The following is a 14095-nucleotide window of genomic DNA, read 5'->3' as shown; positions in this document are numbered from 1 at the left end:
TTTCCTTTTCTTTTAAGCTTTTGGACAGAGTAAAAATAGCCATTCAATTGAATTAAGCTATAATTATTTCTGTTTGGAAGAAAGAATGTAAAAAAATAAAATAAAAATGGCTAGACAAAATGATTTTATTTCAAATGAATTGAATATATATTTAAGGTGGAGTTGTGCATGATCTAAGAACCCCATTTTAGCATTCATGTTGAACCCCATTTTTGTTATTATTCTCGTTGTTAATTTGAAATATATATATATATAGGTGCAAGGCCTTAAAAATGAAAAGGAATATTTGCTTCGATTGATCTGCGTATTTCTCAAGCCATTGTACTACAACGAGGACAGCTACATTATCCGGGAGGGAGAGCCACTGAATGCAATGGTCTTAATCACACAAGGCAGTGCATGGTGCTTCAAAACCAGTAACGGAGAGAATGGTGAGGGCCCTCAATATATTGAAAAAGGTGAGTTCTACGGAGAAGAACTTCTAGAGTGGGGGTTCAACTGCTCCCCTTCACCCAAACTATCAAACTTCCCAATCTCCACCAAAACTGTCAAAACCTTTACAAAAGTTGAAGCCTTTGCGCTTACGGCCAATGACTTGAAAATATTAGTTGCCAGGCATTCCGATGCACTTTCTAATGCAAAAACGAAATTTACACGAGCAGCTCGGCGGCGCCTTAAGGAAAAGAAGAATGAAAATTCCACAGCACAACAGTAGTAGCAGTCATGTCTTGGTGCTTCAAGACCACGTGTGCGGCACATTGTTGTTGAAAAAATGTAGTTTGTTAATTTATTAATAAAACTGTTGCTTTGAATTTCAGAATGGTGAAGGTAGAATTAGGAAGTGAATTAAGAAAATGTTAATTAATTAAACTGTTGAGTTGCAACAAATATTTTGCATATTAAAAAGGAGAGTGATTGGCAATTGTCGTGTGCAACCTCAATTATCAAGATTTTGGTAAACGTGCAAGTTTTACTAGTTTACTACGGTTTGAATTTTTTATTTCCTTTTTGCTTTGACTATTTATCTCTCGACTTTTCCATGCATGTATTAGAGCATCTCTAGCAAATGTTGTTATTTTAATTATTGAAAATATTACCTTTTTATTTACTTATTTTAGTTACTAGTCTCTCATTACACATTCTAGCAAAGTATTTATTTTAACTCTCTACTCTAATTAAATATTATTTTTATTTTCGTTAAGGGAGAAGGAGAGAGAAATGAGTCTGCGGAGCTCCAAAAATAATTATACTAACTAAAATTTAACAAAACTTTTAAGTGACAGTCGGAGATGCTCTTGCGATGGGGGTTTGAGGTTTGTTAAATACGACAATACTGATATGAAAAACATCTGTCTATTATATTGAAAAATATGGCATGAAATCCATATTGTACGTAGTTGACTTCATTTCTCTTATTTCCCACTTGCAATTGCAATATATATCGAGGTCTTCGTCAATTAGCAAATTGCATTTTCTGTCATTTTATTTTTATGGGAAGCCACCAATTAAGTTTGATTTGTCCAATACATGTTTCCAGTCCTAGCTAATAAAAAACTACATGTTTACAAAACTGCCAATTTTAGCTTACCAACGTGATTTTGAAATATATTAAATTTTCATCGGTTGCTAATTAAGAAGACAAAAAAGAATTAAATAAAGGCTTGAGATATAGAGTATTGTTGATTAGACTTGAATACAAGTTACAATAATTACAATTAATACTGAAATGAAATCTTATGATATAAAATCATTTTGGGATACTTTAATCGTAGACATGGAGGAACTGGGTTAGAGCCATATGATCGGCAGCCTTGGCAAATAATAAAGAGGTATTTGAGGACGTACTTCGCAATTGACATCCTCGCTATTCTTGCAATCCCACAGGTAATTAAGGGAAACATTTTTGCTAATTCTAAACTGTTTTTTGTGATTTTCTTTTTTCAGCAATTTCTTTCCCTGTATTAATTAGTACATTGTACGCATGCTGTTTGTAATTTGTCCAGGTTTTGGTTCCATTTATTTTCTCAAAATTGACAAGATCAAAATTTGTGGACTTAAGGAAGATCCTAAACCTCTTTGTTCTCTTGCAATATGTGCCAAGAGTTCTTCAAATCTACCTATCATGGACAAAACATATTAAAAGTTCCGAATTCGCTAGAAGAGTATGGATTAAAGCTGCATTCAATATTTTTCTATATATCCTTGTTAGCCATGTAAGTTTGACTAATATCCCATCTTAATTTTTTTTAATGCTTATTTCAGTTTTACCTCATGAAGCGGAAATTATTTATTTGAATCCCCCTCCTAATTTCTTTTTCCTTGTGCGAACATGTCAAAAAATAAAAATAAAATAAAATTCGTGAGCACATGATCATGATACTCTAAGCACATAATCGTGATACTCTAAACAAATTAATGAGCTTTTAGAATTTTTTTTACGTGTTTACTAGAATCTTGTTAAGGATTTTTTCAATCATAATGGTGTATATGATTCCATATATTATCTAAATTTTTTAAAAAACATGTCAACATTGACTTTATATATACCGTTAGATGCACAATCTAATATTTAACCATGAAACTGATATTATCAATTTCATTTCAAATGAAGACAATCCATATAATCCTTAGATTGAGGTAGGTATATATAGAGATGCTCGTGGAAATGTTGGGCCACACTACTGGTTATGTTTGAGTTAAATTAATATCTCAAGCAACAAGTAGAAGAAAAAAAAAATCACACAAGAAATTAATCAAATACCAAGAGAGAAACACAAGAAAATGTCAAATTTACATGAAAAACCATTTAGTGTAGATATGTAGCACCCCGATCCCACAACTGGTATATAAAACATATTTTTTTTCCTTATAACACTTTCACAAGTATTCGTCTTTAATAATTCTCATAGGTTAACCAAGACATTTATATTCTTTAATATAGCAAAACCAATACCGCAACAAAATCCCCATTTTAAATACTACCACACCCTAAGAGCCCAGCTTCTTCTCATAGCATTACTATTTTTTCCATTTTCCTTTTAAGTGGAAGTAGTGTTTTCTCCTTTTCTTGTTCCTAGCATATCTGCAGAATTTACTCATCCTTAAAGAGTCTTGCTGGTCTTTTAGGTACTTGGTGGCCTTTGGTACTTTTTCTCTATCCAACGAGAGAGGGCTTGCTGGCACTTAGCCTGTGAAAATCATATTGGATGTACTTGAAGTTCTTTTAAATGTGGTTGCAATTTAGGAAATTACACATTTTTAGATGATGGTTGCCCAGTACAAATACCAAATAAAACGCTTGTTGATTTTGGAATATTCCTTGATGCCATTCAATCTGGTACTGTGTCGTCTACAAATATTCCACAAAAAATATGTATTGTTTCTGGTGGGGCCTACGAAATTTGAGGTTACTCTTTGTTGCCCTATAATAGTTTTTATCGGACATAAATTAGTTACAAACCAGTTAGTAACTAATTCATAAAACCAATCTAATAAATTATCAAGTGTCCTTAGCATATGAGAAATACTTTTTTTTTTTTTTTTTTTTTTTAATAGCATGGGCTTCTTACATGCTTTTTTGTCCTCCATATGTTCTATCACTTCAGCCATGCATGTACAATCAGGGACGGAGCAAGGAAGTTTTATGGGAGGGAATCAAAGCAATTTTTTTTTTTTTTTTTTTTTTTTTTTTGCAGCATGTAATGAACTAGTACTTTTTTCTATTTTTTTTTTCTTCTTTTTCTAATCACTGGTACTTAAGTACAATGAGGAATTGAGCTTAAAATTGTGCCATACTCTCCAATTAAATGTTTAAATTCTAACAAACAATATTCTCAATATTTAATAACCATAATATCTAAATTACATGACCACTTAGATTAGGAATTGAGCTTAGAGTACTAACCTCAAAAAGTGCGACATGTGTTGAGTTATTTTGCACCTTGTTGATTAATATGATATTCTCATAAGTGACACACAATCCATGATCAAATTCTAATAAACTTTGTGCATTTTTTCTTTTGAAATAGTCAAGTATTGTATTTGATTTTCTCATCATCTACAAACAAATTTACATGATCATTTTGAGTCTTTAGAAAATAAAGAAAAAATATGTATAGGTTAACAATGAACGAACTCACATGAACAACATAATCATCACATAGACTCTAAGTTAAACATTACACTTTAACCCTACAATTATTGTTCTCTTCCTATTCCATTGATCTTGCAACTTACCCCAAATTTATAATACTCATATTCATATACAATAATCAATATGATTATAATATGACATATTAGTACCTAAACCTCATGGGCATCAATTTTCATTGAACTCATGAAAGTCTAGGGTTAATTAACGCTTTAAATGTAATTAACACATTCAATTAGCAATCCTAGTGTTCACATACCAAAAGCCCTAATTTAATTCATACTATACAAATTAGGGTTTATGTCCATACTATAAAAACAATAGTGAAATTAAAACTTTAAACCCATTAATCTAACAGCCCGGATCTTAAATCATGCATAGAAATCCACTACACACAAAAGCCCCTAGTTAATTTTAGGAATTTAGCTTCTTACTAAAATTCTCCCAAATTCGGACCTAATAAAAAATTCCCTAAATCATTATGATTTCAAACTTGAAATTCAATGGGTGGAACAAAAACTCAAAGAGAAACTAGAGATTTCTCAATGGCATGAGTTATAAAAAACCCATCAAAATAAAACCCATAAAAAATTCTCATACGGCCATACCAAATCAAGAACCATAAATCCTCAAAGAGAAAAGATCCAAAATATACATAAAGAAAATAACAACAACAAAAAACACAAAAATTTCCAAGTAGCAACAAGAATTTCCAAGTTTCCAAGCCGACAGCCAATCTATATATGAAGAAAAAAAAAAAAAAATCAACTTTTAAGATTCTTAACCAAATTTTAAAGCCAAACAATAGAAAAATTAACCAAAAGAAAACCCTAGGATTAACCTAAGAAGTAAGAAGAAAACCCCAGGATCAACCGGTGGAGGAGAGTTGGGGGGACCAAGACCTATCAATTTATTTTGGGGGACCAGTATAATTCTTTTTTTTTTTTTTATAGCAAAATATATTTTTTTGAGGAGAGGTAAGTGGGGGGGTATGTGGCATTGGGATCTCCACTCCGTCTACGTTTGTAGCGGCGTCATTCTGAAGCGTGTATTAGATATAGAGCTTTAAGGTATTTATATGATTTGAATATCGATAATATCTTTAGAATTAGGGGGGGGGGGAATGAATTCGCATTGATGTCTGCAGTAATGCAAATGACGGTGATGACCAGATTGCACATGACAACATGGACACGGGACACATGTCCTGATGGCCTTTAGCTCAATGCCGAGATTTGGCCAATTACAGAGTACTCACATTGTAGCAGGGCCTTGGCCCACCTGTTTCCATGCGATTTGGAGATATTTAGATTCTTAAGTCCAATGAGATATCCACATCTAGAATACTCAAATGTTGGGTTTAGTTTTAGGAAAAATGTAAAATCAGTCCCCATTGTTTATTTGATTTGTAATTAGCTCTATGTAGTATCAAAATAAACTTAAAGATCTCTGAGGTATGCCTAAAAAAAATTTAATCCCTCCAACCAAAGTCTGTGTACAAATTTAACAGATTTCGATAACGTGAAATGCTAGAGTCAGTAAAATTGTGACACGTGTCCTATTTAAGTAAGTTTCAAACTAACGAAATTTGTTAAATTAGTGGAAGAAATTGACTCTAGGGACTAAATTGTTTATTTGACATACCTCAAAAATCTCTAAATTTATTTTAATACTATAAAAAGTTAATTATAAATCAAATAAACCACATAGACTAATTTTGTTTTTTTTTTTTCACTTAGTTTATATATGTATGTATATATATATATATATATATATATATATATATTACTTTTACCAATGTCGGTTTTATCATGAGCATATTCTTGCCCTGGTCGGACGGACCAACAGGGGCGCCAGTGTGCAAAATGGCTAGGACCATAAGCTGCCAAGGGTCCACTTTATCAAAAGGGCTGCAATACAATGACATTTTCACCCATGAGCATCTCAGAAAGAGTAGCTAAAATATTTACTGTTTTTTCTATATAGACTCTAAAGATTTTATATTTTATATATATATTCTCTATTAATAGAGTTTTTATTTATTTTATTTAGAGTTTTTTCTATTGTTTTCTTAAAGAAAAAGAGGAAAGAAAATTAATATCTATTGATGTTTTGTGCTATATAGTAAATGAGAATAATGTTATGAATTATCTTTTAATCCTCTTCAGGTTGATATGATTTTTTTTTTTAAAAAAATTATCATAGAATTTGATATGGATTACTAATAAATTTTGATTTAATGGTAATTCTAGAAGCCACATAAACTTTAGAATAATAAAAAGATGGTTCTTAAAATTACTTATAGTGAATAACTAAAAATAACTATATGTTGTAACACAAAAAATATTGAAAAATGATTTGTGTCAATATTTTGCTCATATTTCCTCCATATTATCTTACATGCAAATCAATCATTAGATTTATCGACTTATGTGGACGTACCCATAAATCTAAGGAACATAATGTTATCCAATTCAAAGATAATATTCAGTTAGTTATATTGGATGAGTATTTTTGTTTTCTCACAAAAATTAAAAGACAAAAATACATCTTCAATATAACTAACTGAATCTATTAAATTTATATATATATATATATATATGAACAAATTATTAACACCTATCATTTATCTTATAAAACTCCTATAGTCCTATGAGCTTACGTGCTTATTACGTGACAAGAAACGTCATCCTCCAAAAATAAATCTTTAACTCTTGAAAATGCATGACGAACATAAATTAGCCACAAAAATATCTGTTGATGAGGCTTACCGCTGACATTATTTGCGCACTGGTGCCCCATTGGGCCGTCTGACCAGGCAAGAATATGCTCATAGATAAAACCTCGACGTTGCAATATATATATAAATGAAAAGGTTAAAACTAAACCCAACATTGAGTATTGTTGAGATATGGATATCTCATTGGACTTAGCAACCCAAATATCCGGCCCCCTCCGCATAGAGGTTAGGCTTGAGGCCCGTTTAATAAAGGGTCCACTACGGTTGGTTCTTAGCCCGCCTCGTGGTCCAATGCATAAAGAGTCAAAGAGACACTCCCCCCAAATTCCAATGCATAAAGCCTAAGCCCTAAAGTATTTAAGTATCTCTCTCTATTCTTTATTATTGATTTTTATCTCCCATTCTCCCCCACCATTAATTCTAGTCTAGAGATATCTGATCTCCTTCCATTATCTTATCTCACTCTCTCAACTCTCCTCTCCCTCTCTCCATGATATTTCCTCCTCCAAGAACATGATACCTGCCTTGAGGTATTGACGCCATATATACACTGCACTGACAACCTTTCCAGACAACGTTGCATTGAACCAAGTAAGGATATATTGATCCTTTTTCTCCCAAATCACAAATTCAGGATTCAAGGAGACAGAATCCTTCTCATCAGATTCTGAAATGAATTTGGGTGGACAGGGATCCGACCCATCAACAATACCCAACTGCCCATTTTTCCCGAGTATGGGGAGAAATTGACACACCCACACCGGATAATTGGCATCAGATTGAGTTGTGCTATTTGTGAGTTGAGTGGTGTTCTGTTTTTGCTGGGGTGTTTGTTCACAGGTGTGCTTTTATAAATTCACTCATTCATCAAAAAAAAAAAAAAGTGAAATGTTTGGAGTAGAAAAAAGAAGAGAAGAAGCAGCACCAATGGTACTAAATTCAACGATTTGAGAATAAAATGCAGGAAAGAAAAAGAAATTTTGGGTGCGAATCTTTATGGCTCTCATACCATGAAAGAAAGTGTTGCATGTGGAATTGATTTGGCCAGAATATATGAATACTCCTGTTGTGCTCTATTTCATTTATATTTAGGCAGTAAAACTATACAAAGATAACTTCAAGTATTTGTGCAGCTAAACCGAATACAACTAGAACCAAAGAATAAATATGAATAAAGATAATAATAATACACAGCATATATATACAAATCAGTAAAAGAAAGAGTTGTTATCGAGCTAATAGCTGGGACTAATCCTTTATCAATGCGAGTTTGAATATCTCTTCCATCATCAAATATCTTCCTGGTTGGTAGCTATATCGACAGTATCTGAAATAGGAGTGAAATAAATTGCCCGAGACATGTGGTTCAGGCCTAATCCTTAGATGACTTGCTATCTGTACTCTAACACAGACGAAATTTCAATGTTCTTCATCCCCTCAACAAACTGGAGAGGCTTTTCATTAAAGCGCCGGAAAGCTGCTTGTACAGCAGAAACTGCTTCAGTACGCCTGGAAACTATAGTCCTCAAGTCGTTGGCCATTAGAGCAAAGGCTTCAACTTTTGTATGTGTTTTCGCAGTTTTGAGAGAGATTGGGAGGTCGGATAGGTTGGGTAAGGCGGGGGAATCCAATCCCCAATCAAGAAGTTCTTCTCCATAGAAATTACCTTTCTCGATGCACTTATTGCTTCTCACACCATTAATGGTGGTGAAGTTCCATATGATGCCTTGCGTTATGAAGAGCATCGCATCAAGTGGTTCTCCCTCCCTCACAATGTAGCTGTGCTGCTTGTAGTGCACTGGCTTCAGATAGTCGCAGATCAATCGCAAATGTTGGTCACTTTTTCCTACAAGTTGTGGCACCTAGCGCAAACAAAAAAGGATAAATGAGAAAGGGTCATTTCAATTAGGAAATAATTACGTGAAGGAAGCTTCTTAGGTTACTTTGTACCATTTGTCACAATTTAATTAGGAAAGTGCTAACTATGTCTATGTACGTTATTATTCCAAAATGATTATTTAATGTTACAATTGGAGCTTCTCAAGTAGAATCACTAATAAAACCTAGTAACATCTAGTAACGAGCAATTATGGAAGATCTAGAGCATGTTTGGAATTGCGTTCGAAAAATAGAGTTTTTAAGTTAAAAAACGTTTTTTGGCAAAACCTTAAAAATGAAGCTTTTGCCAAAAGTGCGTTTTAGCCTTTTTTTTTTTTTTGCTTTGTGGACTTTTAAAAGCGCTTTCAATTTTTTTTTACCAAACATGTACTTTTTTCTTCAAACGGATTTTTTGAGTATCAAACGCACTTTTAAACTCCTCAAATGTACACCCAAACAAACCACTAACATCCTTAATTGCAACTCTTTCACAATCCACTCAACTTATCAAAAAGGAAGAAAAAAGAAACTCCACTTATCAAAAAGGAAGAAGAAAGAAAGGTGTGGGGGGCGGGGAAGAAGAAAAGGGGACTCACTTTTTTAAGCATAGGTAAACAGATATAGCGCTTAATCTTCCTTGCAAGTTCACTAGGAAGATGAGAGAGCAGATTTTGTACATCAACTTCTTTCTTTTGTTCCAGCATGCGTTGAACATTAGGCATGATCTCCTTTTTCATACAACCAGGGAGCTTGTTCCTATCTATCCATAAATCTATTTCTCACTCTTTAACTTTCATATTTTGTATAATTTCTTCTGACCTTTCAGTTGCCAACTGTCTATATGTCTGTTACATGACAAGTTCAATTCATCAAATTATATTGATAAATAGAATTTATCCTTAAATCTTATGTCGATAAAAAGAAAAAAAGAAAAAAACGAATTTAATCATTTAATCAATGTTCTAACACCTAAATATGTAATTTAGCTTCATAGTTCAAAATTCCCTTTTGGCCTTCTATATGTAATTAATCTATAAACCGTCTCTAATGATGTACATAATTATATAATCAAGCGCCCTTAAGCTTAAAAAAGATGTTGAGCGCCTACCTGGACATTTCCAATGAAATACAAAAACAGCAGCAAGGCAAAGATTGAGACAAAAATTGCGAAGAAGTTTTCCCAGAAATATGAACTTGTTTGAAGGTTTTGACCAAAAGAACTGCAAAAATTGGAAAAAGTATAGTTTATAAGATGGCAATATCAGAATAATATAATATGCTCAAAGTATAAAAATAAATCTATAAGAATTTACGTTGAAAGTATAAGTAAAGACTAGAGCTGTATGCAGGCTAGCTAGGGCTCAAGGTAAGGAAACAAAAACCAGCAAGATTACAAGTCTAAAGAATTATGGATCAGAAGAAGCTTCTATTTTTCTTTTTTTTTCATTCATCCAAAAAAAAAAAAAAAAAAAAGCTTGTATTTCTTGTGTCTAAATTGTACAATAGAATGATTTATTTATAGTTTAATTAATTAAACCAATGAAAAAAAGAAAAAGAAAAAGAAAAAAAAAACGTACACTCTTTGCATGGTTCAACAAATGCATGCGCAAGGACGTACAATAGTATGATATATTTACCGATAATAAGCATTCTGATCATTAAAAAAAAAAACTAATGTTGAATGACAAAGAGTGTAACATGTCCAAACCTCAAATTCCGTAAGCCCCACCAAAAACAATAGGCGAGCTTTTGTGGAAAATCTGTGGACTGCAAATTACCAGATTGAAGGGCTCCAAGAAAAATTCCATAATCAAAGGCGCCCTTTGTGTTTGGTGTTTCTACGGAGCACTTATCATCTAAAAAAGCGAGATCGTTTAAAGGGTGATTACAATTAAAAGAAATTGAAGTACATTTACTATGGTTTTTACAGGCCGTGTGCCAGCAAGCCATCTCTCGTTGCACTGAAAGAAAGTACCAATAGGCGCCTAGTACCTAAAGGGCCAGAAGTCACATAAACATCAGTAAATTTTGCGGATATCCTATAAAAAATACAAAAGAAAGAAAGATCAGTCGTGCAAATACAAAAATACAAATAATAATTATTATTATTATGTTGACGTAAAATGAATATGATATTGATATTAATAATCAATACTACTTACATGACTGGAAAATATATAGAGAAAGAAGTTGAATGCAGCTTTAACCCATACTGTTCTAGCAAGTTTGCTGGCAATCCTGCTGTGATTCATCCATGATATGTAGATTCGAACAACTCTTGGTGTGTATTGGCAGAAAACAACAGCGTTCAGCGACTTCCTTTTGTCAAAATAATTTGAATCTCTGATTTCTGAAAAAATAATTGGAAATAAAACCTGGACAAAACATAATCAATTAAAATGATTTGAATAATAATCCTCGTTGCGGTTAATTAAACTTGAAATAACATTAACAAAACAATTCAGAAGCATATAAAAGAAAAGTGTGGTCCCGGCCCTTACCTGTGGGAGGGGAAGAGTAGCGAGAATGTCAATTACAAAGTACCATGAGAAGAAGTAGTGCTTTGCTATTTGTTGAGGATCTGTAACCACCTTAATTTGTCCAAGCTTACGACATTCCTTGTCGATGTAAGGACAAATAAATTGCAAAATTATGTTCAAAACATAAATGAAATCCGTGACAGATCGCAAAGTAATGGCTACGATCTTCAATCTTTTATCCAACAACAAGCACTTCTTATGTTCGTTGATGAAAAGAACGTAAAAGAACAAAGGGTCCACTGATACTGCAATTACACACGACATTGCAATCATCATGTTCCACCGTCGTAGCAGCTGCCCCTCTGGGTCAAGAATTGTTTTGATTCTTCTTCTCTTTTGTCCTGAATCATCTCCATCAATTTCGGAGACTTGCCCCCCCTCCATATCCTGATCCCTGAACGTACGTACACAACATAACAAGCAAAGAATCAGGTTAATGATATTTATCTTTTTACTTTTGATCCCTTCAACTGAGGAACCATAATGATACCTTCAATCTAGTTAATTGCATGCTTAGAATTTGCCTGGCTTAATTAAAGCCATGCTGCAAGTGTGTGTGTGTTTTTTATTTTATTTTTATGTAAAATATTTTTCATATTTCAATGTGTAGTGCAATCAAAATCTATAACAACTGAGACACCCAACCACCATCACCTTCAATTAATTTTCAATGTAAAATAATTATTTTCTATATGAATCAAACGTTAGAAAAAATTTATAATCATTTTTAATATCTAAATCGATTAATAAAATTTTTTTTTTAAAAAAAATCGTATATTTCAATAAAAAATATTTTACATTGACACAAACACAACCTCATGGTCCTCATCTATTTTTACGTTCTACCTGAAGGCTTATAATTAATAAGATTTCTTGGTCTCGTTTTCTGCTTTGTAGTTGGGTTAGCCCATCCAGGCATGCATGCACTGAACAAAACATAAAAACACATCGACCCTTAAAAAGCCTCATTTTTTTTTTTTTTTAAACATATCCACACAAAAAGAGGAGAGATGATGCAAACTAATCCGCTTCATGAGGCGTGATTCCCATGAAGCGTTATTTCAAAATTTTGGTTAATATAACAATGTATTCACTATATAACAACTTGCTGTAAAATTTAGTAAGTAATATTATTTAATAGACTATTATATAATTGCAATACAACTTGATGATGTGGTAGTCACGATCAACCCTTAAATCATCACTAATAAAAAAAACAAAAATAAATGACTAACTAACAACGGATCATATTACACAAATTTAAATTGATCATAAAATAAATCATTTCTATTTAAGATAAAATGGATAAGATCGTAATCATGGGACAACGACTTGTCGAACACGTACATTAGCCGATCAAGGGAAGGGGAACTGGGGAATTACGCAAGTACTCTTCGCGAGAAGAAAGAAAGAATGACTTATTTTCAATAGCGTTTAAGAGATTGGTTCAAAATTGGGCTACCTTATTAAAGCCTTAAGCACCAAAATAAGTTATTAAAACAAAATAATCATAATGAAGGATGCTGGTTATTCTCATATTTACAATGATAATAATCATATCTATAAGCAATTAATTTTTTTTTTTTTTTCTTTCTGTAAAGACCATATAGATATATAAGTTAGAACATATAAAAGAAGAAGAAGAAGAAGATGCTAACCTCATCCAGTTGTCTTGCGCATGCCGATGCCCACGGGAACTCATAACTCAAGCCTATAATTAACGTCCTCACCCACGACCACGAGCTACAATTACAACGACAAAAGTATGAGTTTAGAATATTCCTTAAAAACTAGAAAACAGATTAGATAAACACCACTTTCCATATATATATATAAATTAATCTAAGTGCAACCTCAGAAAAAACAAAATTTAAGTGCAATCTCTCGGGTTGTGCACCATATGATTTCTTTCAGGGAAGAAACGTAAGACTCTGCACCATATGAGCTATATATATATATATCATACTCAATGCAAATACTCAGACCAAGAAAACATTAATGATTGGCATCAGATACATATTTCATGGGTATGTAAAAGGGACCCAATTAAAAAAAATTGCCCCGTTGTTTAGGAAATGTAATAAGGAAAAATAGTTATAAATTTGTGTCATCTTAGAGATTATATAAACAGTGAAATGAACCTGATAAACTCGAGGAGAGCAATATCGGAGATGGGCACAAATTGGATTTGTTGTAGGATTGAAGACTCTGCAGCTGCAACTAATAAACAAAATCAGCAACTGTCGCGGTTATAAATATTTATTCGTTAATTTTTTTTACGGCCATCTGTACGTACGTGGTGTCTTCCTTTCTTTGTTTTTTTTGTCGGACCGGCATCCTTCAAGTCTTTCTTTTTGCTTTTTTGACACGCAGATCCCTCAAGTCTTCTTTGCAACCAATGAAAATTCAATATTGATTCCAAAGTCAAGTCGGCCACCGAATCCGAATGGTAGTACAGAATAAAATGGAACTAGCTAGGCAGCTTCCTAGCAAAATCAAACGTCGTTTAAGAACCATATATAACTTCTTGTGCAATTAATTTGTTATTTGACTAAAATCTCGACATTGCAACATATCTCATGGGGGGTTAAGTAAAAAGTAAAATAAATAAATGACAAGATAAAAAGTAAACCCAACGTTCACCTTATTTTAAGAATAAATATCTGCTCCTCTTCCTATCATGACAATGATTTACAAGTAAATGGAATATATCATTGTAGCTTTGTCTAGATCCCATTTGTCGTGCCTTAACTTCCATGCATGTTCAAATATATATATAAATAATAT

At 32.7% G+C, this 14095-nt stretch overlaps 1 pseudogene; it reads right to left on the bottom strand.

The window, feature by feature from the left end:
- Nucleotides 1-8114: 8114 nt before the first annotated feature.
- On the bottom strand, nucleotides 8115-13010 carry LOC132163840 (cyclic nucleotide-gated ion channel 1-like; annotated as a pseudogene).
- Between the last annotated feature and the right edge of the window lie 1085 nt (nucleotides 13011-14095).

Source organism: Corylus avellana, chromosome ca1 (genome assembly GCF_901000735.1).
Source record: "Corylus avellana chromosome ca1, CavTom2PMs-1.0".
Classification (NCBI taxonomy): Eukaryota; Viridiplantae; Streptophyta; class Magnoliopsida; order Fagales; family Betulaceae; genus Corylus; species Corylus avellana.
The sequence above is the reverse complement of the archived record's forward strand: the minus strand, read 5'-3'. Positions and strand labels throughout refer to the sequence as shown.